Below are 25,536 nucleotides of genomic sequence, written 5' to 3'. Positions count from 1 at the left end.
CATAATCTCAATGATTCAATGACACCCCAAACCTAGGTTTCTCTAACCATACATGACCAAGATTCCCCTTTCCAAATCCTCAATAAGTATTGTTAATGACATTGCTTGTAGACCTCCAAGGCAGCAGCACTAGCTACCAAGGAGATGCAGTGGAGAGAGGATAGTTATGTATACCTGGTCTTCAATCAGTGGGTAAAGGGCAGTGACTGTTCTATTTGTAAATCACTTAGCACAGTGCCTGGCACATAGTAGGGGCTTAGGAGAGACTTATTTTCTTCCATAGATACCTTGTCCTTACTTCAAGTATTAAATCTGCCTCTCTTCAGCTTCTCCCCATTGCAGGAGTTTCTGCCACTGGTGCCAAGCAGAACAAGCCATACACCTCGATTGTGTGATAAATCTATGAAGTCTTCAAGGTCGCCCTCCACTCCATCCTGGTGCCCCATGTATGTTCTGCAGGCCAAGCATCTCTGCTTCCCTCCAGTGATCTTCTTTACCCACCATGGCCTCTAATCCCTTCACCATCCTGACTGTTTCTCTGGCTGACTTCCAGCATTTCTTGGTTCCCTCTACCATGGGGCACCTGAAACTGGGAAAAAAACCCACTCTTCTAGGGATGACTTGCCCAAGGGAAGAACACAGCACACTGGGATAGACTAAAGCACAGAGCCATAAGATGTGGCTGTCTGTGTTTAGGACAGGGTGAAATACACACTGGGATCTGTTCCCTCTAATCATGTAGATGACTCAGCCGTGTCTACTTGCCATTCAGGCACTAAAGTGATTTTCCTAAAGTGCAGATCTGATCTTATAACCACCCCCCTCACCGCCCAACTCAATACATTCCAGTAGCCTCTCTATTTCCTCTTAATTCTAGTGCCTTCCCTCTCTAACTATTTCCAGTTCATCTGCTCTATAGTTTGCTTTATGTAGATTTATTTACATGTCATCTCCCCCACTAGATTGTAAGCTCCTTGAGGCAGCACTTCTTTTGCCTCATTGTGAACCTCCAGTGCTTAGCACAATTCCTAGCACACAGTAGGTGCTTCCCACATGATAACTGAGGTATGAATTGAATGATCCCATGTTACACCTCTTGTCCTGTCCTCATAGACGTTCATCTCATTAATCTCCTGTGCTAGGCCCTTCCTCACTTCCTCTTAGCATCATAATCACACCAGTGTAACATAGAGACTAGGCAAGAACTTAAGTGTTGTAGAAACAAAAGATGTGGATAAAGATCTATTTGTGAAATACTCCCCCTCCTTCTTTCCTTCACACCCATCCCCACTCCCCACCAAGAGCATTTTCACACCTGGTTCTAACCTGTTAATCAAGGATTATTGCACATTACTCCCCTTTATGAATTCTAAATCTAAGTCAAGTTGGTCTAATAGTAATGTCCTATACCTGGCTTTGCACCTCCAGTGTGGGGCAGTGGATAAATCAGGGGGTTTGAAATTAAAGGAACTGGATTTGAGCCACATTATATCCCAATTACATTTTAACCTGATTTGATTCCACTGAGGAGTGTAGCCAGCAGTTTCTTGTTTAACACCTCTGCCCTAAAGCACCTTTCTTTGTTTCTCTGGGTGCTAAGTATAGGCAGCCAGGGGTAGAGAAAAGGACATTGGATATGAAATTAGAGACCATAGCTTCCCATCCTCATTCTGTTCCTCCTGCCTGTGTGATCTTGTGACAGTCATTTCAATTGTCTGAGCCCCAGACTCACAGAATCACAGAGTCTTGGTGCTGTGAGGGACCTCTGTGGCTGTCTTGTCTCATACATACATGCAGAAATTCTCCCAGTAATATGTCTGACAAGAGGTCGGTCAACTTCTGCTGGCTGACCTCCAAAGGAGGGACCCCAGTACCTCCATCCATGTTGACTGTAACTATCAGGGAATTTCTTTTGTTTTTTTGGGTCCTGATGTCAGACATGGTACTCATTTAAGATCAATTGAGCCCCAATAAGGGCCAAAAACCTGAATTAATCTTTTTCTCTCTGAGTGAACTAAAAACACCCCTTCCTGTGTCAGCAAATTCCGGGACCAGATGGAACTGACCAGCATTCTTCCTGGTCGTTATCACTAAGCCCAGCATGTCTGGGACCAGACACTCTCTTGAATAATGGGACTCTTCTTATTTTGGTCTATAATTTCAATTGACACTTTTACATTCTCCTATTTTATTGTATTTACAACCTATTCAATTAAGAAAATTCCTTTCCCATGCTATATGTTAAACAAACATATGGAGGCTGTATGTTTTGTAACACAGACATCCTGAGTCTGATCACTCTAAACTATTATAAAACCTCTCTCATTTTGCTTAATCTTGGAGTCAGAATCATGTTCTGGCTCCCATGTTGACATGATTCGCTAGCTAAAAGGGAATAAACTATATCATCATGTATTGCCTAACTTGTTTGCCTTCTTTCACCAAACTTTCAGGTTGACAGACACAGTGTGTCTCTTGGCAACTTCCTTCCACTGTTGCTTGCTCTATGCTCTGGACTGAACCGAATGAACCCAAGCCCTCTTCCACACGAGATCCTATTAGATACTTAAGAGAGCTATCATGACTCCGAGCTATCACCTCCTCCCACTGCACAAAAAATCTTTTTTCTCCAGATCAATGTACCCAATTTTTTCAGCTGATTCACGTGTGAAATGGACTCAAACTCCCTCACCGTGGATTGCTCACAGTAGGCCAGCGTTGAGTGCTGACTCTGTGTGCCTTTCCCTCTGACACTTTAGTTTATCAATGACTGTTTTCAGTCGGGGCACCTAGAATTGAACGTAATATTCCAGATTAGAATTGAAGAGGTGGAATTACCAGCTTCCCAAAGACCCAGACTGTGGCAAATGTAATTTTTCTACATTTCTCAGGAACCTATCATGAACTGAGAAGCATGAGGAAACCTCACTGATCCTGAAGTTGCCCCTGAAGAGCACTGTGCCATGGGAGAGTGGGCATTGCCCCCCAGAGCAGGAGAGATGCAGGAGAATACAGAAGGCGGAGAAGTGTCCCTCAAATCTGTCTACTCAGGAACACACACTCCATGGCTTAGTGAACCCACAGGCAGCCTGATGAGAGGAACCCTGAGTGCAGGGGAGCCCTTGGGTCTGGTTTCAAGAGAAACGAGAAAGGGCCACCTATGGCAAATTCCCAAACTCCCACTGCCAGCTTTGATTGGCATCCCCCATGGACTTGGGGCAGGTGGTTGGCTTTCTGGTAAGAGTGGAGGCCATGATGAGAAGGACTTTTAGAGGGAGGCCAGAGATGCATTTTGAATGCTTCTCCTCCTGAACCTTTTTGTCTGTCTCAGGTATTTTTGAGAGCCTTAACTGAAAACACCCTTTGGGGCAGGTGCCTAAATTCCCGTGAGAGTAAGAAATTGAGAAGGTCCACAAAGACTGAATGAAAGGGGGATGGGGGACAAAGGACATCTTACAATGAATCCAATCCTGTTAAATATTGTATATTTATGCATTTCTATTTTATTATTTTTATTTTCAATTAACATACATTTTTATTAATCAGTATCTCCCACCCCATTCCTATTAAGCAAAATTTTTAAAATTGAAATAAAGCCCTCAACATATAGTCCTATATTCTGATGAAACTAATTCCCACGTTTGCCACACCTGAAAATGTATGTCCTTCTCTGGGAGGAGGTGAGGACATTTCATGTTCATTCTTTGGGACTCGTGGTCCACCCTGGCCTTGATCCGGTTCTAAAGGCTTTCCAAGTTATTTCTGTCACATCCTTATCCTTGTTTCAGCGCTCTCCCAGCTCTGCTCACCTCAGTCTGCATCAGTTCACAGAGGCCTTCCCAGTGTCCTCTGAAATTGTCCACGTCCTCATTTCTCTTGCCCTCATGTTATTCCATTATACTCACCTATCACAAGCAGTGACCTCGTTTCTGAGAGAAGACAGGATGGGCTCAGGCTCACAGTGTCCTTCAGACCTCAGGAAATCCTTCCCATGAACCCAGGCAGAGATGTGGCCCTCGCTCAACTGCCAGGGCAGGAGGAACCAGCTGGGCAGCCAAGCCATGCTGATCTGCCCCATGGGAGGGTTCTGTTTGGGCCTGGAGCGCTGTGGGAGGTGAGGTATGGACCTGCCTTCAGTGACCTCAGGTTCGGCACAGCTGAGGCAGAGGGTGACATCTGTCCCAGGCCAGCTGAGTTGTGAATAAGGAGATTTGGTGTCGCTGCTGGTTTCTGGTGGTACCATTGAAAATCATGAGAAATATCTGAGCTGACCTTACACTTGATGTGGACTCTGGGTCCTGGTGACACTGACAAGGAGGCTGCAGCACAACAGCCCCCTGGGAACCTGAAATCACAGAGAAAAGACGAATATATGGAAACTCGATACATCAGTCCATATGTGATCAGGCTGCTTTGTCTTGGGCCGAACACTAAGGAGGAGGAAACATCTTTGTTTGGCAAAACTCTAATCAGGCTAAATCCTCTTCCTCACAGGTTGCTCATACACAGTCCAAAAGCTGCCAAATGTCCAGTAGTTGGTTATATAACCTGTCATCTGAAGGAGGTTCTTTCCCCCTTCCTGGTCTCTGACCTGAGATGCAGAGCAGTAGACCCCAGAGGAGCCGAGCCTGGGCCCATCTCCTGCCAAAGTCCTCCTTTCAGTTCATCAGTGATGACTGCTGGGGTCCCTGCACATGTATGAGGCTCCTCCCTGAGGAAAACAAGCAAATGAGCTGAAGGTTCAGGTAGGCACAGTCATCAAGGCAGAGCCATCTTCCCTTCCTCTCAGACACGGACAATAAATATCAGCAGTTATTGTCCATTCAGAGCTGGAAAGGTCAGAGAAGCTCAGCTGGGGCTGGATCCCTTCTATGTGAGCCCAGGGGGAGGGGCGGCCTGGGGCAAGGGATGGGCCACTAGCCAGTCAGGGGGCAGGGCTGCATCTTACCTGGGGACCTTCCAAACATGGCTGAGACTTTCTGAAAGTCAGTTTCCATTCAAAGGGATTGGGCTGAATGACAACTCTTTAACTCAATGACCTCTTTGATGGCCTTCAGGTATATGTAACTTCTAGGGATATACACACAGAGAAATATGGGACCTGTATATATATACTACAGCCTGTGCATAAGTGTATATGTGTGTGTCTATGTATACCTAAAACATATATGTCTAAATACATAGGTAAATATATGATATATATACCACAAGTGCTTAAATGTTATCTATATTTAATATATAAAATGACTATATATATATATATATATATATATATATATATGTATATAGCATAAACTTACCTGTGTGTGTATGTGTGAATGTAGTGAGACTATCCCCCTCATGTAGCATGGGCTTTCTTGATGCGGCTCACAGAGGAACATGAATAGAGCCTCTCTGGGGAGAGGCTGCTGCAGGATGAGTAACATTATGGTCTAGGGGAGCAAAGTTTCCTTTCACTAACATATCAGATTCTACATTGTGACTTCTGTGGCCTTAGTAGGGGATTTTATTTATTTATTTTGGGGGAGAAGCAGTCAGAGTTAAGTGACTTGCCCAGGGTAGCACAGCCACACAGCTAGTAAATGGCTGAGGTCAGGTTTGAACTCAGGTCCTCATGACTCCAAAGTTGCTGCTCTATCCACTGAGCCACCCAGTGGCCCCACCTAGGTGCTTTATAAAGGATCCTTTGGCTACTCTGCATAACCCAACCTTCCCAGATAACATGTATAGAGTCAATAGGGAAGAAAAACTTTTGTTTTCCCTGGTGTATAAGGGCCCATCCAAAGCTTGTTTTCTTATACTGATCTTTTAATGAGTTAATTAATTAGTGAATTAAAAAATACTGATTGTGCATTTGTGGTGGGGAGAACACTATGCTAAGAGCTGGAGAGTCAAGTGGAGCTGGGAGATGGCCCCTGCTCTCCAGGAGCTTACCCTGCAGTAGGGGGAGATGCGCCATACTGGAGACTTTAGCTGCAAGTTGGATGGAAAGGCCTCTCGGTCCTAAAGGCTTGGCAGCAAACTGATGGTAATTCCTCTTCATTGATGTAATTTCTTCCAATCCAATCACATCAGTTTCTGAAGCTGAACCATTTACCATTTCCAAGGACTTTGGTGGCTGGAACTTTCTTCAGGGGCTGTGGTCATTCTGCAGAGGGGAGAAAATATCCAACAAAGGCTAAGAAATGACTCCCTTCTGCTGTAATGACCCTAATGCCTACAAATTCCTTCCTGCTGATTAGATAGTCATAGAAATCACTGTGAACCAGTGAGGAGCAAAATAAGAATCATGGGTGATGGGCGGGTGCTTCAGGCTAGAATGTAGGGTAATCCCATTAAAGACACTGGACACAAATGAGAATCACTTCCAGGCTGGTCCAGTCTGGTCCTGAGCTTTCTTGGCACCTTTGAGGTTTTCAGGGCTGATGGGCAAAGGGTTGTATATAACACCACTGGGATACCCCCATGCCAGGGTCCCAGAAGGCCAATGCTGCACTCACACAGCTCGGGGTTCTGGGCTGTCCAAGAGGTGAGATCACTGGGGCCTGTCTTATGGGCAGAAGCCTCCCTCCCTGAGCTGTTTTGCATGGCTCACTCCCAGCCCCTGAAGCTACTGAGGAGAGCAGCTATAAAAAGGCAGCTGGGGGGAAGATGCTGGGCAGCTCAGAGCTCAGGCACATGGACATGGGGTCCCAGGCTCACCTCCTCTTTTTCCTGTTGCTCTGGATCCCAGGTGAGTGAGGAAGACCAGAGACAGCCCTGCCTTTTGTCCCTCTGGGCAGAAGTCAGAATGTGTGTGATTCTGAGAGTCAGAAAGAAAATGTGGCTTTTCACTGGTGATCATGGGAGCAGGGCTCAGCACAGCAAGGTTTAACTCACAAAATTGCCTAAGAGATTTCTCCTGCTGTAAAAATGGACTTGCATTTTTCTCACTCTTTATCTTGTGTTTGTGATTGCAGATGCCCTGAGGGGCCATTGAGCTGACCCAGTCTCCAGCCTCCCTGTCTATGTCTCCAGGAGAGAAAGTGACCATGTCCTGCAAGGCCAGTCAGAGCATTGGCACCAGCCTACACTGGTACCAACAGGAACCAGGCCAGGCTCCTAGGCTCCTCATTACATATGCTTCCACCCTGCACGATGGGGTCCCCTCAAGGTTCAGTGGCAGTGGCTCTGGGACAGATTTCTCCCTCACAATCAGCAGTGTGGAGGCTGAGGATGCTGCAGTCTATTACTGTCACCAGAGCTATAGCTGGTCTCACAGTGCTACAGCTCTGAACAAAAACCTGCCCAGGCAGCAGCTGAGGGAGGCATCACTGCCCAGGGGCTTCTCCTTCCCCAGCAGCTGGGTCAGGGGCAGCTTGTCTGGGCTCCCTCAGGGGGAGGTTTCTAGGTCTCACAGGAAGATAACTGTGATTGTGGCATGTCCGGCAAGTCACTTAACCTCATTTTGTCCTACTCTGCTTACCTGTAAAATGGTGATCATAACAGCACAGGTTTGTGGTGAGGAGTTAACGAGATAATAATGATAAAGTGTTTGGCACTATGCCTGGCACTTAGTAAGCACTGCAGAAATGTTACCTCTCTTTATTATTATCACCACCTCCAGTAATGGATTTTCCATTACACTTTAAATGGTTCTCATTACTGGAGTCTCTTCTTTAGTTTAAGTCTGAAGTCTGCCTCTCTGCCCCTCCACCCTTCACTCCTATTTCTCTGCTTTGGTATCAGGCAGAACAAGTCACACCCTCTTCCTCCTAAGAGCCCTAGAATGCTTGAAGGCAGTTATTACTTGTCCCCATGGTGACAGCTTCCCTGTTTCCTTCAGGCAACCTTCCTTCTCTTGGCCTCTGGTCCTTTCCCCATATAGGCTACCTTGCTCTGGCTGGACTCCAGCCTAAGTCCATTCTAAAATGGGGCAACCAGGAGGGAAAGCATTATTCCAGAGGTGCTCTAACCTGGACAAGACTAGAACACCCTGGGACCTATGAAGAAGTGGGTTACCTCCTCTTGACAGAGAAGAAATGGACACAAAGCACAGAGACATACATTTCAAGCATGGCTATTCTGGGGAATCGTTTTGTCTGACTGTTTATTTGTGGTTTCACTAAGGCAGAACACCATGAAAGCATTGGAGTCTGTCCAACACTCCCTGGAGTCTGGTCCTTCCAGCTCTGCAGGTGACAGGGCAGCCATCCATGCCCGTGCTCTGATACAGCTTTTGTCATGTCCTTCCTACATTCACTGCAGTGGCTCCCCCAAAACCAGTGGGACCCTTCTTCATTTTTCTGGACATCACTAAGATGTCCAGACCACAGACACCACTAAGACACCACACAGTGAAGCACATGGATCATCCACTGTTGTACCATTCTCTTGCCACCTGCCATATTTTTTGAGCGTACATTTGGCGTGATCTGCTTTATTCTATCCTTTCTTAATAAGTCTTTGTTTCTGTTTGCTCTTTCCTGCCGTGTGGCTCTCCATTGGTTTCTCTAAGCTCCATGAGGAAAATGAGACATATAAGGACTACAGTGATGTAAGTGAAAAGAAAAGCATCGCAACAAAACTGAATGCGTCATCACTGGAGTGACCAAGCTTGACCCGGGAGAAGAGCTGAGGAATGAGACCTTCTGCCCTTTAGGTTATATTCTGCTGATTTACTGGTTGGTTTTACTGAACTATTCCCCACTGCTTTATATTTTTTTAATGTTTGTTATAGTTCTCTGAATATAGGAACAGCCAGAGATAAATTTATAAATTGATTTAAAAAGAAAAGATATGAAAAAATTTAGCTCAAAATAAAGTATTCATAATATGGAATTTATGGATAGATCCATATGAATGGATCTTCTTGCTGAAAAGAAAAACAAATTAAAAACATTGCCCCCTTTTTTTTAGTTTTTGTGTAAGAGGGGTCTTACTGAGTAGAAGAACAAGCTGGGATATGTTACTAAATTAATATTAAAGTAAAAACAAAAACATTTAAAAAGCAAAGTAAGAAAAATACTCATAGTATAGAACTTATAAATAGTTGTATACCCTTTTTGGAAAAAATAACAACCTTTACTCATCCCTGCCCACACATAGACCCTGCCTAAGTATGAGAGGAGAAAGAACCATCACGCTGGGTTTGATTAAAGCTCTTTCAGGACAATGGGGTCTTTAGCTTCATTTTGAACCTCCAGTGCTGAGCACACATGTTAACTGATTTATGAATGGGATTGATCCCATGCTACCCCCCCTTGTCCCTTCATCTCATTAATCTCCTGTGCTAGGCCCTTCCTCACTTTTCCTTGGCATCACAATCACACCAGCATAACCTAAAGACTACCTAAGAACTTCAGTGTTACAGAAACAAAAGTTGTCAATGAAGTTCAGTTTTTAAAAAACTATGTATTCTACCTCCTCTCCCCTCCTTCCTTTCTCCATAACCATTCCTCGCTCCCCACCAAGACGCCCATTTCTTTGGTTTTTATACAAACTGGTTCTAAACTATTAATCAAGGATTATTGCCCATTACTCTCCTTTATGAATTCTACATTCTAGTCAAGCTAGTCTAGGTGCAATGTCCTAAACATGGCATTCCATCTCCAGGGTGGGGCAGTGGAAAAAGGGGGGAGGGAATTTGAAGGTAAAAGAACTGGATTTGAACCACTAGCACAGCCACTTACTGGACTTTGGGCAAATTTCTTATCTTGTCAGTTTCCTCATCTCTAAAATGAGGGGTCTCATATCTAATTCCTCTTCCTCCTCCTCCTCCTCTTCCGCTTCCATCTTCTCTCCATCAACTTTGTCCCTAAATAGCCTCTGGACACTGTCAAATATTGTCTTGAGCTGGTTTTTTCCTTAATCTGCTTCTCTCTCTGTCCCATTTGCATGGGAATTCATTTTCCAAAGTTCCCAGATCATCTGTGTAGAGTCAAAGAGGAAGAAAACTGAGCATTCCCTAGTTTAGAGGAGCCCATCCAAAGCATGGCTTCTTGTAGTACCCTTTTAATGAATGAATAAATTAATGAATTAAAAAATACTGATTAGGTAGTTAGGATGGATGAAACATGGTGCTAAGAGCTGGAGACCTAAGCAGAGCTGTAAAATGGCCCCTGCACTCTGGTAGCTCACACTGCAATAGGAGGAGATGTCCCATATTGAAGATTTCTGTTGCCAGTTGGGTGGAAAGGCCTCATAGTCCTCAGTGTACAGGAGGAAAATGGTGATAATTAATTTTCCTTAATCTAATTTCTTTCAATCAAACCACATCAGTTTCTGAGGAACCATTTGCCAATGCCAAGGACTTTGGTAGCAGGATTTTCTTCAGGAGCTATGGTAATTGTGCAGATGGGTGAAACAATCCAGCAATATTTCATAAACACAATGAAATGACTCCCTTCTGTTGTATTGACTCTAATGCCTATAAATTCCTCCCTGATGATCAGTCATAGCAATCACTATGAACCAGTGGGGAGTAGAATAACAGTCATGAGAAACAGGTGGGTCTTTCAGACTAGAATGGAGGGTAACTAGACTGAGCTCACTGGACACATATGTGAGTCACTTCCAGGCCTGTCCCAGTCTGGTCCTGAGCTTTCTTGGCATGTTTGAAGTTTTCAAGGCTTGTGGTGACATGGTAGGATCTAACACCACTGGGATACCCCCAACCCAGGGTCACAGAAGGGGAATGCTGCACTCACACAGCTCAGGGTTCTGGGCTGTCCAAGAGGTGAGATCACTGGGGCCTATTCTGGGGCAGAAGCCTCCTTCCCTGAGCTGTTTTGCATGGCTCACTCCCAGCCCCTGAAGCTACTGAGGAGTGCATCTATAAAAAGGCAGCTGGGGAGGAGGGTGCTGGCCAGCTCAGAGCTCAGACACATGGACATGGGGTCCCAGGCTCTCCTCCTACTTTTCCTGTTGCTCTGGATCCCAGGTGAGTGAGGAAGACCAGAGACAGCCCTGCCTTTTGTCCTTCCGGGCACAAGTTGGAATGTGTATGATCCTGAGGGTCAGAGAGAAAATGTGGCTCTTCACTGGTGATCATGGGGGCAGGGCCCAACACAGGAAGGTTTAACTCACAAAACTGTCAAAGAGATTTCACCTGCTATAAATATGGTCTTGCATTTTCTCACTCTTTACCTTGTGTTTGTGATTGCAGAAGCCCTAGGGGCCATTGAGCTGACCCAGTCTCCAGCCTCCCTGTCTGTATCACCAGGAGAGAGAGTGACCATGTCCTGCACGGCCAGTCACGGCATTAGCAATGACCTACACTGATACCAACAGAAACCAGGCCAGGCTCCTAGGCTCCTCATTAAACATGCTTCCACCCTGCCCGAGGGGATCCCCTCAAGGTTCAGTGGCAGTGGCTCTGGGACAGATTTCTCCCTCACAATCAGCAGTGTGGAGGCTGAGGGTGCTGCAGTCAATTGCTGTCAGCAGGACTATAGCAATCCTCTCACAGTGCTACAGTTCTGAACAAAAACCTGCCCAGGCAGCAGCTGAGGGAGGCATCACTGCCCAAGGGCTTCTCCTTCCCCTCAGCTGGGTCAGGGGCAGCTTGTCTGGGCTCCCTCAGGGACTCACAGGAAGATGCTGTGGCTGTGACCAATTCTGACCTTGATTTCTTTTCCAGCCAAAAATCATGGAGTGTCAAAATGTAAAAATTAGATGACACCCCAAAGGTGGGTTTCTTTAACTGATACCTGACCAAAGGACCCCTTTCCAAATCCTCAACAAGTGTTCCTATAGTTTTGCTTGAAGACCTCCAGGGCAGGCAGTCTGGCTATCTAGGGAGCTAGGTGGTACAGTAGACAGAGTCAGGTATTTTGTCAAGAAGACCTGAGTTCAAATCCAGCCTCAAACACTTAATAGCTGTGTCATATAGGGCAAGTCACTTAACCTCTGTTTTTTAGTTTTCTTACCTGTAAAATGGGAATCATAATAGCACCAACTGCTAGGTTCATGTGAGGACCTAATGAGATAATAACGATAAAGCATTTGGCACTGTGCCTGGCCATTAGTAAGCACTCCAGAACCCTTACCTCTTTCTATTATTATTACCACCTCCAGTAATGGATCATCAATTACACTTTTAAATGGTTCTCATTACCTGTTCTTAATTTAAGTCTAAAGGCTGCCTCTCATGCTTCACTTCTATTTCTGTGCTCTGGTACCAGGCAGAACAAGTCCCACCCTCCTCCTTGCATCAGCCATTTGGATGCCTGGTGCTTAGCAGGTACCTGATGAATATTGACTGAAAGACCATCAATATAGCATGATTATACTCAGATTTACAGGACAAGCAAAAAGTCCCAGGAATATCCTGCCTAAAACTCCTATCATCCTTATGAAAGAAAAAATGTGGCAAAACTCCAGAAAGAAAGTATGTCAAGTCCCAAGGAATGGCTCAATATCACACAAGACCTAGCAGCTTCTGGCAAAAACCAGAGAAATCTTAGAAACAATAATACAATTGGCAATAATCTGAAAAACAAGAACACTTTAGATGGCAAATCTCAGTTTGATCATGCAGGGAACAAAACACACTTTTATTGGAATAGGGGGATATCAAGTACTTTGGATGAAAAAACAGAGCTGAGTTTTTCCCCCACAGCTGGGACAGAGACAGATTGTCTGGCTTGTCTTGGGGGAGGTTTTTCAGGCCTCATAGGAAGATGCTGAGAATGACTAATTCCTATTTTCATTTTATTTTTCATGAAATGATGGAATGGTTGCACCTGTCATTTCACTGGGCTAGGAAACTCCTGGGTGAAGAAGCACCCATCATGACCCCTCTCCTCTTCCTCTCTGTCCCAAGCTTTCCTATAACTCTCCATCTCTACAGTCACCAGGGTCCTAACCTGAGTGTCATCCTCAACTCCTCATTCACACTCACCTGAGATGACCAACTTCTTGTCAGGTCTTATCACTCATACTTTCACAATGGCTCTCACATATACTAACCCTTCTTCTTGAGGACCTCCCCCGTGGGGGAAATACTTACCTCCAGTAGAGTTTATCACTGACACTTTGACACAACTTTCATTGCCTGCAGGCAGCTAGTTGGTGCAATGGCTCAAACATTGGGCCTGCAGTCAGGAAGACTCAAGTTCAAATCCACCCTCACACAGTTACTAACATTGTGACCCTGGGCAAGTCACTTAACCTCTGTCTGTCTCAGGAGGACAGGCTCCTCCACTGTCAAACGGAGATAATAATAACTCTTAGCTCCCAGGGCTGTTGTGAGGATCAAACACAGGAATATTCCTACAATAGAACTTTCCTTGCACAAGCCAAGATCGCCTACCTGGGGGCACCCTGCTATCTGCAGCTCCCTGTCACGAAAGTGGGAGCAGCCTCCTGAATTCCCTGCCTGCTAGGAAAGTGCTGCAGCTTGAAAGAGGCCACACTGGACAATTGCTTTCTTCCCTGTTGCAGCTCTTTGCAGATGCAGATCAGTAGGCAGAGGTCCCCCCAGCTCACCCATGATCACGTGCCATGAGCTGAAGTGCTGAAAGGGAAGGAGGATTCCTTCCTTCCTCAGCTCTTTTTCCCTCAGGCCTGGGGCACTGATCTTCAGTCATTTGTCCTCATTTTCAGGGCAGGAGTGATCTCTACTGGATCAGGAGTTCAACTCATGGTGTCTAAATGTCCAGGATCTCAGCCAGGGTGTGGCAGCCTGCCAACCTGGCAAGGAAAACCTCAGATGCCATGGCTGCAGGGATATAAACCAAAGTGGGATTGGGGATTAGGGACTAGGGACTGTACTCTATAGGAGTTTAGCTAAACTGTGATGCTACTGCCCTCCCCAGAGACTGAGAGACTGTGTATATGTGTATGTGTGTGTGTGTGTGCAAGGAGGAGGAGAGAGAGATGGAAGCTCTTATGTCTATTTTTATTGTTAATATATCTTTGAAGTAAATATTTCTTTGGAAAAGCTAAACTGACTATTCATGGCTAAATGAAATTGGAGTGTAGAAAACCCTTCTAGACTTGTAAGTGATACCATCACTGGTGGCTGGAGTCAATGGCTGGGAACTTAGACAAAGACAACCCCCCTTAAAGATACCATAAAACCCTGGAGAAGGTGAAAGATGTAAGGTCCCTGGCCTTCAGGCAGTGGGGACCTGGACAGTGACTGTTGTATTTGTAAATCACTTAGCACAGTGCCTGGCACATAGTAGGGGCTTAGGAAAGGCTTGTTTTCTTCCATAGGTACCTTGTCCTTACTTCAAGTATTAAATCTGCCTCTCTTCAGCTTCTCCCTATTGCAGGAGTTTCTGCCACTGGTGCCAAGCAGAACAAGCCACACACCTCGATCCTGTGATAAACCTTTGAAGGCTTAAAGGTCTCCCTCCACTCCATCCTGGTGCCCCATATATGTTCTGCAGGCCAAGCATCCCACCTTTCCTCCACCGATCTTCTTAACTCAACCTGGGCTCCAATCCATTCACCATCCTGACTATTCCTCTGACTGCCTTCTAGCCATGGGCACCTGGAAACAGACAAAACCCAAAGTATTCCAGAGATGACCTGCCCAGGGAAGGACACAGCACACTGGGATGGACTACAACACAGTGCCATAAGATGTGGCTGTCTGTTTAGGAAATATGCACTGGGATCTGTTCCCTCTAATTATGTAGATGTCTACTTGCCATTCAGGCATTAAAGTGATTTTCCTAAAGTAGAGTTCTGATCTTGTAACTGATGGGGTTGGGATCTGGGCTCCACAAAGGAAAAACCCTTGACTTTCCCACGTGGCTAAATCCCTGGCATTAGCCTAAGACTATAATCCCTTCAACGGCCTTTCATTGTGGCTACACCCAACCTCCCCTCCATTGTCTTACTCCAGGTGGCCCATGGCCATTTCCCACACTTAATCCTAGCTATGCTCCATTGTCCAGGTCCCAGGAGTTCTATTCACCTTAGCTTACTGGCCATTCCCATCCAGAACTCCTTAGGCCCCTCCTCCCATCACCCCAAACTACTTGGCAACTCCTAGATCCCTCCCACAGCCTTTCTGTATGTAAACTCCGTCTTGTCTCCATTAAGATGTTTAGATGCTTATAATCTAGCTAGGGCTGGGATTCCTATAATCTAGCTACTGCTGGGATTCTTATAATCTAGCCACTGCTTACTCATGTTCAGACTCCTTAAGAGTCTTCCAAATATGATGGATGTTAAAATAAACCTTGTCTTTGGCTGAGAAAAGGCTTGGGTCGAATTCTTTTGGACAGGACCCGTGTGTTCTGATTTTGGAGTCCCAGCACCCCTGAACCCCTAAACCGCATCATAACCATTTCACTCATCCCCCAACTCATTAAACTCCAGTGGCCTAGCATTCTCTAATTCCTCTTAATCCCAGTGCCTTCCCTCTGTAATTATTTCCAGTTTATCTGGTCCATAGCTTGATTTATATAGATTTCTTTACCTGTTGTCTCCCCCACTAGATTGTAAACTCCTTGAGGGAAGCACTTCTTTTGCCTCATTGTGAACTTCTAGTGCTTAGCACAATTGCTAGCACACAGTAGGTGCTTACTACATACTACTTACTGATTTATGAATTGATTGATCCCATGCTATACCCCCTTGACCTCTCCTCATAGAAATCCATCTCGTGGGGTCAGTCTCATGTACTAGACCTTCCCTCACTTCCTCTTGGCACAATCAGACCAGTGTAACATACAGACTAGCCAAGCTCTTAAGTGTTATAGAAACAAAAGATGTCGATAAGAAGGTGTTTTAAAATACTGCCCGTCCTTTTTTTTTTGATCTTAAACAGTGTTTATTTATTTTTTAAAGCAAGTGATTATTTCTTCTGTGCTTTGAGTATTGATTCACTTCCTGCTGGTGTCCTGTTGTTTCTTGAGAGAGAATTCATTGATGCACGAAGATATTTGCCAGAAAACGTCTTCAGCAAATAAAGAGAACTCTGGTCCTGGGAGTTGAAAAAGTATCTGGCATCTTCCAAACCTTTGCATAAATGATAGATCCTCTAAGAAAGAGGAGAATGCCTAATATAAGGAAAACCCACCAGAGCTAATACTGACTATCAGAGTAGCTAGGAAAATAAGTGGAAAACCTGACAATCAAGATCCACTTAATTAAAGATAAGCCACACTCCAAAATGGCCCCATATCTTCCTGTAGCTGAGGTGGTCAGACAGAAAGACAGCAAAAACCCAATACAGTTAAAGAGGAATGCCATGAAAAAAAGTTAACATGAAGATGCCATCAGGTCCTCTGTTCAGGTGGTTAGCATCATCAAAATCATCCCTTGCTACAAAATCATCTCGTCTTTCCAGGAACCGAGGGAGAGCCTTGGTTCTTTCTGCTTCATCATAAGTAGGCAAAGTGGTAGCCACCTTGTAAGAGGGGAGCTTAGGAAATCCATATTCATTTTTTTTTCAGCCAAAGACAAAGTTTATTAGAACATTGTCATATTGGGGAGGCTCTTAACGAGTCTGAACATGAGTAAGCAGTAGCTAGATTATAAGAATCTAAGCCTTGGCTAGATTATAAGAATCGAAGCATCTTAATGGAGACAAGATAGACCTTATATACAGAAAACCTGTGGGATGGATCTAGGAGTGGCCAAGTAGTTTGGGGTGATGGGAGGAGGGGCCTAAGGAGATCTGGATGGGAGTGGCCAGTAAACTGGGTTGAACAGAACTCCTGGGACCTGGACCTGGACTATGGAGCCCAGCTAGGATTAAGTGTGGGAAATGGCTAGGGCCATAGGGAGGTAAGATAATGGAGGGGAGATTGGGTGTAGCCACAGTGAAAGGCCAGTTGATGGGATTATAGCCTCAGGTGAAAACCAGAGATTTGGCCATGTGGGAAAGTCCAGGCTTTTTCCTTTTTGGGGTTTAGCTCCCATCCTCCTCATTCCGCCCTCAAATAAATGGGACCCAAATTCTTTTGGGGTAAGGTCCTAAGGTCTCAGATTTTGAAACTGCTTCCTGATGGCAGGGGCTTACAGCTGTCCTGCCTTGAGGGGTCCCAAGGAGGAGGATGACTGGACTGAGCACAGGCTGCATCCAGGGAATGATGGGGGAGCATTGGCTGGTACCTGCTGTTTGCTACCAACTGTAGGTGAATGGCCCATAGTCTGGAAGACACACATCTGACAGAAAAAACTGCATGGCCCAGATTCAGGGCCCAACTTTGAGAGGATTAAACATCCTTAGCTCTGTTTGGATTCAGATAATTAAGTTTTCCAACCATTCAGTATCAAATCTGTCTCATAGGCAGACTTAGGAATAGCCAGGTGGGTAACATTCCCTTTCAAAAGAACATAATGGGCAAACTGAGTGTAAGAAAGATTTTAGGGGGTTAGGATTCCCCAGAAGGAGAAGAAATTCCAAGACCTTGGGGATAGTCCCTCAGCCAATCAGAAAGCACTCCAAAAACAACTAGTTCTTAAGAAAGCGCCCTAGAGGCCAAACCTGTTGCAACCAGCCTGGTTCAAGGATGGACTTCGACCTGGTAAAGGCTTTTCTCCACTGTGTTTCTTTAATAAGCTTATTGAATATGAACTGACACATCCCAAGTGTGGAGATAGCTGCCATTTTTTACCACAGGACCCATGAAGTGGGTGGAGTTAATATAACATGGACAAACAGGCGATGAGCTGTCCAGGAAGGGTGTAACTCAGATGAACCAGACCCATAGGAGCCCTGATGGTGAAGTATGGATCTTACCAGTGCCCATGTGCTACTAATGTGCATTGTGCCCACTTCTCTCTTGAGAAGTGTAATAAATGATTCTTCACTCACTCTAAGCTTAGTTTAATTTTTAACTAGAAGGCTGTATTTCTATAAGGTCTTGTTTCTAATACATAGAATCAACATGTCATAGATAACAGTTAAAACTGCAGATTTAAAAGAGCAGGCTTACCAAGTTCAGGGACCACCTTCTTTACCTTGAGCAGGATGTGCTGAACCTGGGTGATGCTTCCAGGCAAAGGTTGCCCCAGGGCCCAAGGCCATTGCCAATGGGGCCTATGCTGTAGCTGCTGCCCCTCCCACCTCCTTCCCTTCCCAGGTGGGGGAGGGTGAAATCAAAGGTGAGGGATAAAGGGTGAAACTCTCTTCTCCTATGAGAGGGGTTAACAGATACCCTCTTGACTCAAGGGAAGGGAGTGACCAGGTTGTACACGTATTTCAAAAATTTTTAATGATCAATCACAAAACCTCCAGAATATGCCAAGATAGTTTTAGCTGTTCTAACTTTCCCTGTAACCTCCATGAAGGAGGATTCAGAGGTGCAGAGGGAAGGGAATAAGTAAGCCTCGGGGAACCAAAAAGCAACTGCAGTTTTCCCCAATTCCCTAGTGCCAAGGGAAAGGACAGAATTGAGCATACACTTCCTAATAAGTTGTCCGTCCTTGTCCTCTATGCTGTGGAAGGTGTACCCAGATCCATGGCCTTGAACTGAATGAGTGCAACAAGAGCATGAGAGCGTCAGGCAGAGTGTGAGACAGCCTCGTAACTGTCTGCCAGAACAGCACCTCCAATCCTTGGTGCTTGGAGAGCAACCCCAACTGCAGAGCAAGAAAGGAGGGAGGGGAGGCTTACATACCTTCCAGTCTTGGTGGAGAAGAACTTGGGGTTAGGCAGTTTTCCCATACAGGCCACCAAAATGATGCGGTTCAGGGGCTCAGGGGTCTTGGGACCCTAAAATCACAACACGTGGGTCCTGTCCAAAAGAATTTGACCAAGCTTTCTTTCAGCCAAAGACAAGGTTTATTAGAACATTGTCATGTTGGGCAGACTCTTAAGGAGTCTGAACATGAATAAGCAGGGGCTAGATTATAAGAATCTAAGCCCAGATTCATTTTTGTAGTCAAAACGTGCTGCACTCTGCAGAGACGCTGCTGTACAAGGGACGAGCAACACTAACAAATTGCTCAGGCTCTCCAGACCCTTCCTCACTCTGCAAATACTGGAATCTGCTGCTGCTGCTGTGCTTGGCTGCCACAGCCATGCTGCAGCCACGAGGGCACAGAGGCGGCTGTGGGGACTGTGATGGGGCTGCTCTCAGAGAGAGCCAGAGGATGAAGAGGGCTGAAAAAGGGAGCAACAGGCAAGGCGAGGATCTATGGGTGGCCCCTACTGGAAGCATTCAGAGGCTGCAGACAGTGCAGCTGTCCAAGCACAGCCGTGATGTCTCCTCCAGCCTTCTTTTCTTCACACCTATCCCACACTCCCCACCAAGAGCATTTTCCAATCTGGTTATCTCACCTGCCACAGGAAGCCTTCTCTAATTCTTCCTAGTTCTATCCTGTATATAGCATGCTTTGTATGGAGTTGTTTAAAAGGATTCCTTAGCAATGTTTTGAATCTCCAGTGCTTAGCACAGTGCCCAGCACATATCAGGCATGTATTACAAGTTAACTGTGCTGCCCCTTGTCCTGTCCTCATACAAATTCATCTCATGGGGTCAATCTCATATGCCAGCTCCTTCCTCACTTTCTCTTGGCATCCCAATCACACCAGCGTAACATGGCGACTTGCCAAGGATTTAACTGTTAGAGAAACAAAAGATGTCAATAAAGATCTATTCTTAAGAAATAAATATTCTCCCTCCTCCCCCACCCCCATCCTTTCTCAACACTCATCCCCCACTCCCTGCCAAGAGGACTCCTTTATTTGGTTTTTCACTCTGGTTCTAACTACAAATCAAGGATGGCTGCACATTACTCTCCTTTCTGAATTCTAAATCCTAGTCAAGCTGGTCTGGGTTTAATGTGCTATACATGGTATTCCATCTCCAGTGTGGGGCAGTAGAAAAAGTAGGGGATTGGATTTGAACAATTAGCACAGTCACTTCATAGACCTTGGAAAAATTTCTTCATCTTGTCCATTTTCTCATGTATAAAACAATGGGTCTGAAATCTAACTCCTCTTCTTCCTCCTTCTCCTCTTCATCTTCCTCCTTTCTCCTCTTCCTCCTCTCCATCTGCTTTTCTCCTTAAATAGCCTCTGGATACAGTCAATTAGGGTCTTGAGCTGTTTTTATTTTCTCACTCTACTTCTCTATCTCCTTCTGCCTCTCTCTGTCTCTCTGTCTGTCTGTCTCTCTCTGTTTTTCCCAAACCCCACTCTCTCTTTCATGAGAGCATCATCAATGAGGTGACACGGCTTGTAATTCTTCTTTAGAAAATGCTGAAGATGAATTTATGACCCAAACTGGTATCGCCCTTGAGGTCCGGCTTTTTCCACTTGGCAAGCGTATTAAACATTTGCCCACCTTTCAGGTTCTTTTTGCCTCCTTTCTATGACAATAAAATTTCATTGGATGAACTTTCATATGAAGTCATTGTATTATAGGTTGATTTAGTTTATAGTTAGTTCTGAAGTATCCTAGAACTTCTCTACAGTTTCTTCTAGATTTGAACTCAGGTCCTTCTGACTTCAAGGCCAGGTCTCTATCCACTCTACCTCCTAGCGGCCACACCTAGAAGCTTTGTAGAGGAAACTGTGGATACTCCGATTGCATGGGAATTTATACCCCAAAGTGCCCAGATCGCCTGTGTAGAGCCAGCAAGGAAGAAAACTGTGATTTCCCTGGTGCACAGGGCCAATCCAAAACATCACTTCATAGAGTACCCTTTTCATCAATGAATACATTCATGAACTTAAACAAATACTCATTAGGCTGCTACATGGAGAAAACACTGTGCAAAGAGCTGGAGATCCAAGCAGAGCTGGAAGATGGCCCCTGCTCTCCAGGAGCTCACCCTGCAGTAGGGGGAGATATCTCATACTGGAGACTTCAGCTGCAAGTTGGATGGAAAGGCTTCATGGTCCTAAAGGTGTGACAGCAAAGACATGGCAATTCTTCTTCATTGATGTAATTTCTTCCAATCAAATCATATCAATTTCTGAGGCTGAAACCATTTGCCAGTTCCAAGGATTTTGGTGGCTGGAACTTTCTTCAGGAGCTGTGGTAATTCTGCAGAGGGGAGAAAATATCTAACAACATTTACATAAATGCTAAGAAATGACTCCCTTAATGCAATGGAATACTATTGTGCTATAAGACATGATGAACAGGCTGACTTGAGAAAGACCCGGAAACACTTGCATGGTCTGATGCTGAGTGAAGTGAGCAGAACCAAGGGAACTTTGTACACAATAACAGCCACATTGTGTGATGACTAATATTGATAAACTTAACCCTTCTCAGCATTACAAGGATCCAAGACATGTCCAGAGCCCTCGTGATGGAGAATGCTATCCACATCCAAAGAAAGAACTATGGAAGTTGAATCGCTATCCTTTTTTTTTCTCATCTGTTGAGTTTTGTTTCCTCTTTCTGATGGTTCCTCCTATTGGTTTTAATTTTTACTTCTACCTTCACTAATGTAAAAATCTGTTTTATAGAAATGCAAATGTATAGCCTATATCTGATTGTGGGCCATCTTGGGGAGGGGGGGGGGAGGAAGGGGAAGAAAAATTTTAAAGTCAAAAGCATGTGGAAGTGATTGTTGATACATCAAAACAAATTAATAAAATTTAAAAAATTTAAAAAAGAAAAAAAACAGAAACGACTCCCTTCTGTTGCAATGACCCTAATGCCTACAAATTCCTTCCTGATGATTAGACAGTCATAGAAATCACTGTGAACCGTTAGTCAGAGTGTAATAAGAATTATGAGTGATGAGAGGTACTGCAGGCTAGAATGGAGTGTAACCCTGTTAAAGACACTGCACACATATGTGACTCAGCTCCAGGCTGGTCCCAGTCTGGTCCTGGGCTTTCTTGGCACCTTTGAGTTTTTCAGGGCTGCTGGGCAATTGGTAGTATCTAACACCACTGCAGTACCCATTCCCAGGATCCCAGAAGGGCAATGCTGCACTCACACAGCTGAGGGTTCAGGGATGTCCAAGAGGTAAGATCTCTGGGGCTGTCTGTTGGCAGAAGCCTCTCCCCTGAGCTGTTTTGCATGGCTCACTCCCAGCCCCTGAAGCTACTCAGGAGAGCAGCTATAAAAAGGCAGCTGGGGAGGAAGGTGCTGGGCAGCTGAGAGCTAAAGCACATGGACATGGGGTCCCAGGCTCACCTCCTCTTTTTCCTGTTGTTCTGGATCCCAGGTGAGTGAGGAAGAGTAGGGACAGCCCTGCCTTTTCTCCATCTGGGCAGAACTCAGAATGTGTATGATTCTGAGGGTTACAGAAAATGTGGCCCTTCACTGATGATCATGGGGGCAGAGCCCAGCACAGGAAGGTTTAACTCACAACATTGTCTGAGAGATTTCTCCTAATGTAAATATGGACTTGCATTTTTCTCACTCTTTACCTTGTGTTTGTGATTGCAGATGCCCGAGGGGCCATTGAGCTGACCCAGTCTCCAGCCTCCCTGTCTGTGTCTCCAGGAGAGAAAGTGACCATGTCCTGCACAGCCAGTCAGGGCATTAGCAATTACCTACACTGGTACCAACAGAAACCAGGCCAGGCTCCTAGGCTCCTCATTAGATACGCTTCCACCCTGCATGGTGGGGTCCCCTCGAGGTTCAGTGGCAGTGGCTCTGGGACAGATTTCTCCCTCACAATCAGCAGTGTGGAGGCTGAGGATGCTGCAGTCTACTACTGTCAGTATGACTATAATTATGCCCCACAGTGCTACAGCTCTGAACAAAAACCTGCCCAGGCAGCAGCTGAGGGAGGCATCACTGCCCAGGGGCTTCTCCTTCCCCAGCAGCTGGGTCTGGGGCAGCTTGGCTGGGCTCCCTCAGGGGGAGATTTCTAGGCCTCAAAAGACCCATAAGCTGTGATGAAATCTGACCTTGATTTCCCAGAAAAGAATCACAGAGTGCCATAATCTCAATGATTCAATGACACCCCAAAGCTGAGTTTCTCTAACCATACGTGACCAAGATTCCCTTTTCCAAATCCTCAGTAAGTATTCTTAAAGACATTGCTTGTAGACCTCCAAGGCAGCAGCACTAGCTACCAAGGAGATGCAGTGGAGACAGGATAGTTATGTAAGACACCTGGCCTTCAATCACTGGGTAAAAGGGCAGTAACTGCTCTATTTGTAAATCACTTAGCACAGTGCCTGCCACACAGTAGGGGCTTAGGAAAGGCTTGTTTTCTTCCATAGGTTCTTGTCCTTACTTCAAGTATTAAATCTGCCTCTCTTCAGCATCTCCCCATTGCAGGAGTTTCTGCCTCTGGTGCCAAGCAGAACAAGCCACGCACCTCGATCCTGTGATCAACCTTTGAAGGCTTGAAGGTCACCCTGCAATCCATCCTGGTGCCCCATGTTCTTGTGCACAACTAATTCATCTCGCCACTAGAACCAGTATCCTATACTAACTTTGAAGGGATAAGACCAGCTTAACCTTCTATCTCGAATGCACATTGATGAGGCGGAGACAAGATGGAAGCAACTCCGTCTATTTTTAGCAAAGCACTTCCTTATATAGTAAAATAACAGGAACTGTTCCTCAAGTTACAATGACGCATAGCCAATGCTGTGCTCAAGGACAGTGCATGCACATCCTGTGCATTTATCTGACTCCAATCCCAGAATAGACTGCTAATGACCATACAATAACTAGGGGAATTAAAGACTGTTACAGATCCATACAATGGAGAACCGAACCAGGTGACCTTTGCTCAAAAATCAGACACCTCTTGAACAGCCTGTGGCCCTCTACATCCTTATAGATCCCTAACACCATGTATGTTCTGCAGGCCAAGCATCCCTGCTTCCTGCCACTGATCTTTTTCACTCCAACCCTACACCATCTGGACTGTTTCTCTGGCTGCCTTCCATAATTTCGTGGTTCCTCCTACCATGGGGCACCTGGAACTGGAAAAGACAAAATAAAACTATTCTAGAGATGACCTGCCCAAGGGAAGAATGTAACACACTGGGTTCAACTAAAGCATGGCACCATAAGATGTTGCTGTCTTTCTTTAGGACAGGGTAAAATACACATTGGGATCTCTTCCCTCTAATTGTGTAGATGACTCAGCCATGTCCACTCAGCCCATTCAGGCAGTAAAGTGACTTTCCTAAAGTGCAGGTCTCATCTTATAACCATCCTCCTCATCCCCAACTCAATAAACTCCAGGGCCAGCCTTCTCTCATGCCTCTTAATCCCAGTGCCTTCCCTCTTTAATTACTTCCAGTTTATCCAGTCTGTAGTGTGCTTTATATAGATTTATTTACATTTCATCTCCCCTGTTAGACTGTAAGTGCCTTGAGGGCAGAGCTTCTTTTGCCTCATTTTGAACATCCCGTGCTTAGCTCAGGGCCTAGCACACATTGAGCACTTTCTACATGATAACTGATTGATGGATTGATTGATCAGATGAAATTAATCTCACGTGCAAGGCCTTTCCTCACTTTTTCTTGGCATCACAATCACACCAGTGTAACATGGACACTTAGCCAAGAACTTCAGTGTTATAGAAACAAAAAGTGTCAATAAACATCTGTTTTTTAAAACATGGGTGTTCTCCCTTCCCTCCCCCTCCTTTCTTTTTCCATACCCATCCCTCACTCCCCACCAAGAGGACCCATTTCTTTGGTTCTTTACAATCTGGTTCTAACCCATTAATCAAGGATTGTTGCCCATTACTACCCCTTTATGCATTCTAAATTCTACTCAAGCTGGTCTAGGTGCAATGTCCTATACATGGCATTCCATCTCCAGGGTGGGGCAGTGGAAAAGGGGAGAGGGGATTTGAAGGTAAGGGAACTGGATTCGAATGAGTAACACGTCCACTTATTAGACTTTGGGCAAATTTCTTCATCTTGTCAATTTCCTCATCTCTAAAATACCGGCAGCTGAATTACAACTCCTCCTCCTCCTCTTCCTTCTTCTCTCCATCTGCCTTGATCCCTAAATAGCCTCTGGACACAGTCAAATATTGTCTTCAGTTGGTTTTTTCCTTAATCTGCTTCTCTCTCTCTCTCTCTCTCTCTCTCTCTCTCTCTCTCTGTGTTATGAGAGCTTTATCAATGAGGTGATATGACTCCTACTTCTTCTTCACAAACTTCTGCAAATGAACTTAGAATCCAAACCGTTTTTTCCATTCACTTCCACCTTTGTCTGCTTGGCAAGTAAATGAAATATTTCTCGACTTTTTAGGTGCTTTTTACTCTCTTTTGGTTTTCTTCATATGACAATAGAGTTTCATAGATCTAACTTTTATATGAAGCCATTGCAAATGATGCCTTTGTCATTTTCTGCCATCTGATTTTTAAGTGGCAATAACTCATTTAACTGTGTCAAGATGGAATTGTTTTAAATGCATGTCTCACCTTTCAACTTTGCTCAGACCAATCAGTAGTCTGACTATGCAGAGGACGATATGGGAATAAGTCTGACATCAATAATTTTCTGTCTATGAAAGTATGAACAATACCTTAGTCTTGTGACTTTACTTGCTGCTTCCCAATATCCTGGTAGAGTAAGAGTTCTGCTCCTGGAGCAAAAGAGACAAACGTCCGCTGGAGGCTGAGGAGGAGAGGACTGTGTGAAGGCCCGGGCCAGGATGTGTCTGGGAGCAAAGGCCTCTCTTCCTGGG

The 25,536-nt window shown here is 45.2% G+C and overlaps 1 long non-coding RNA gene and 2 pseudogenes across 2 annotated transcripts; 1 reads left to right on the top strand and 2 right to left on the bottom strand.

The window, feature by feature from the left end:
* Positions 1-4,065: 4,065 nt before the first annotated feature.
* LOC144457428 (uncharacterized) lies at positions 4,066-6,626 on the bottom strand. Its single transcript, XR_013486730.1, has 3 exons — positions 6,501-6,626; positions 5,935-6,148; positions 4,066-4,711 (listed from the first exon to the last, which is right to left on the bottom strand). It is a non-coding gene; the product is annotated as an uncharacterized LOC144457428 (long non-coding RNA).
* Positions 6,627-6,636: 10 nt separating this feature from the next.
* Positions 6,637-22,741, top strand: LOC110204531 (immunoglobulin kappa variable 1-27 pseudogene; annotated as a pseudogene). The gene is made up of 2 exons (XR_013486731.1): positions 6,637-6,733; positions 22,311-22,741. The product of XR_013486731.1 is annotated as an immunoglobulin kappa variable 1-27 pseudogene (transcript).
* Positions 15,901-19,330, bottom strand: LOC110204532 (NEDD4 family-interacting protein 1 pseudogene; annotated as a pseudogene).
* Positions 22,742-25,536: the final 2,795 nt, after the last annotated feature.

The sequence above is a fragment of the Phascolarctos cinereus genome, unplaced genomic scaffold (genome assembly GCF_003287225.1).
Source record: "Phascolarctos cinereus isolate Bilbo 61053 unplaced genomic scaffold, phaCin_HiC Scaffold_560;HRSCAF=1189, whole genome shotgun sequence".
In the NCBI taxonomy this organism is placed as follows: Eukaryota; Metazoa; Chordata; class Mammalia; order Diprotodontia; family Phascolarctidae; genus Phascolarctos; species Phascolarctos cinereus.
The sequence above is the reverse complement of the archived record's forward strand: the minus strand, read 5'-3'. Positions and strand labels throughout refer to the sequence as shown.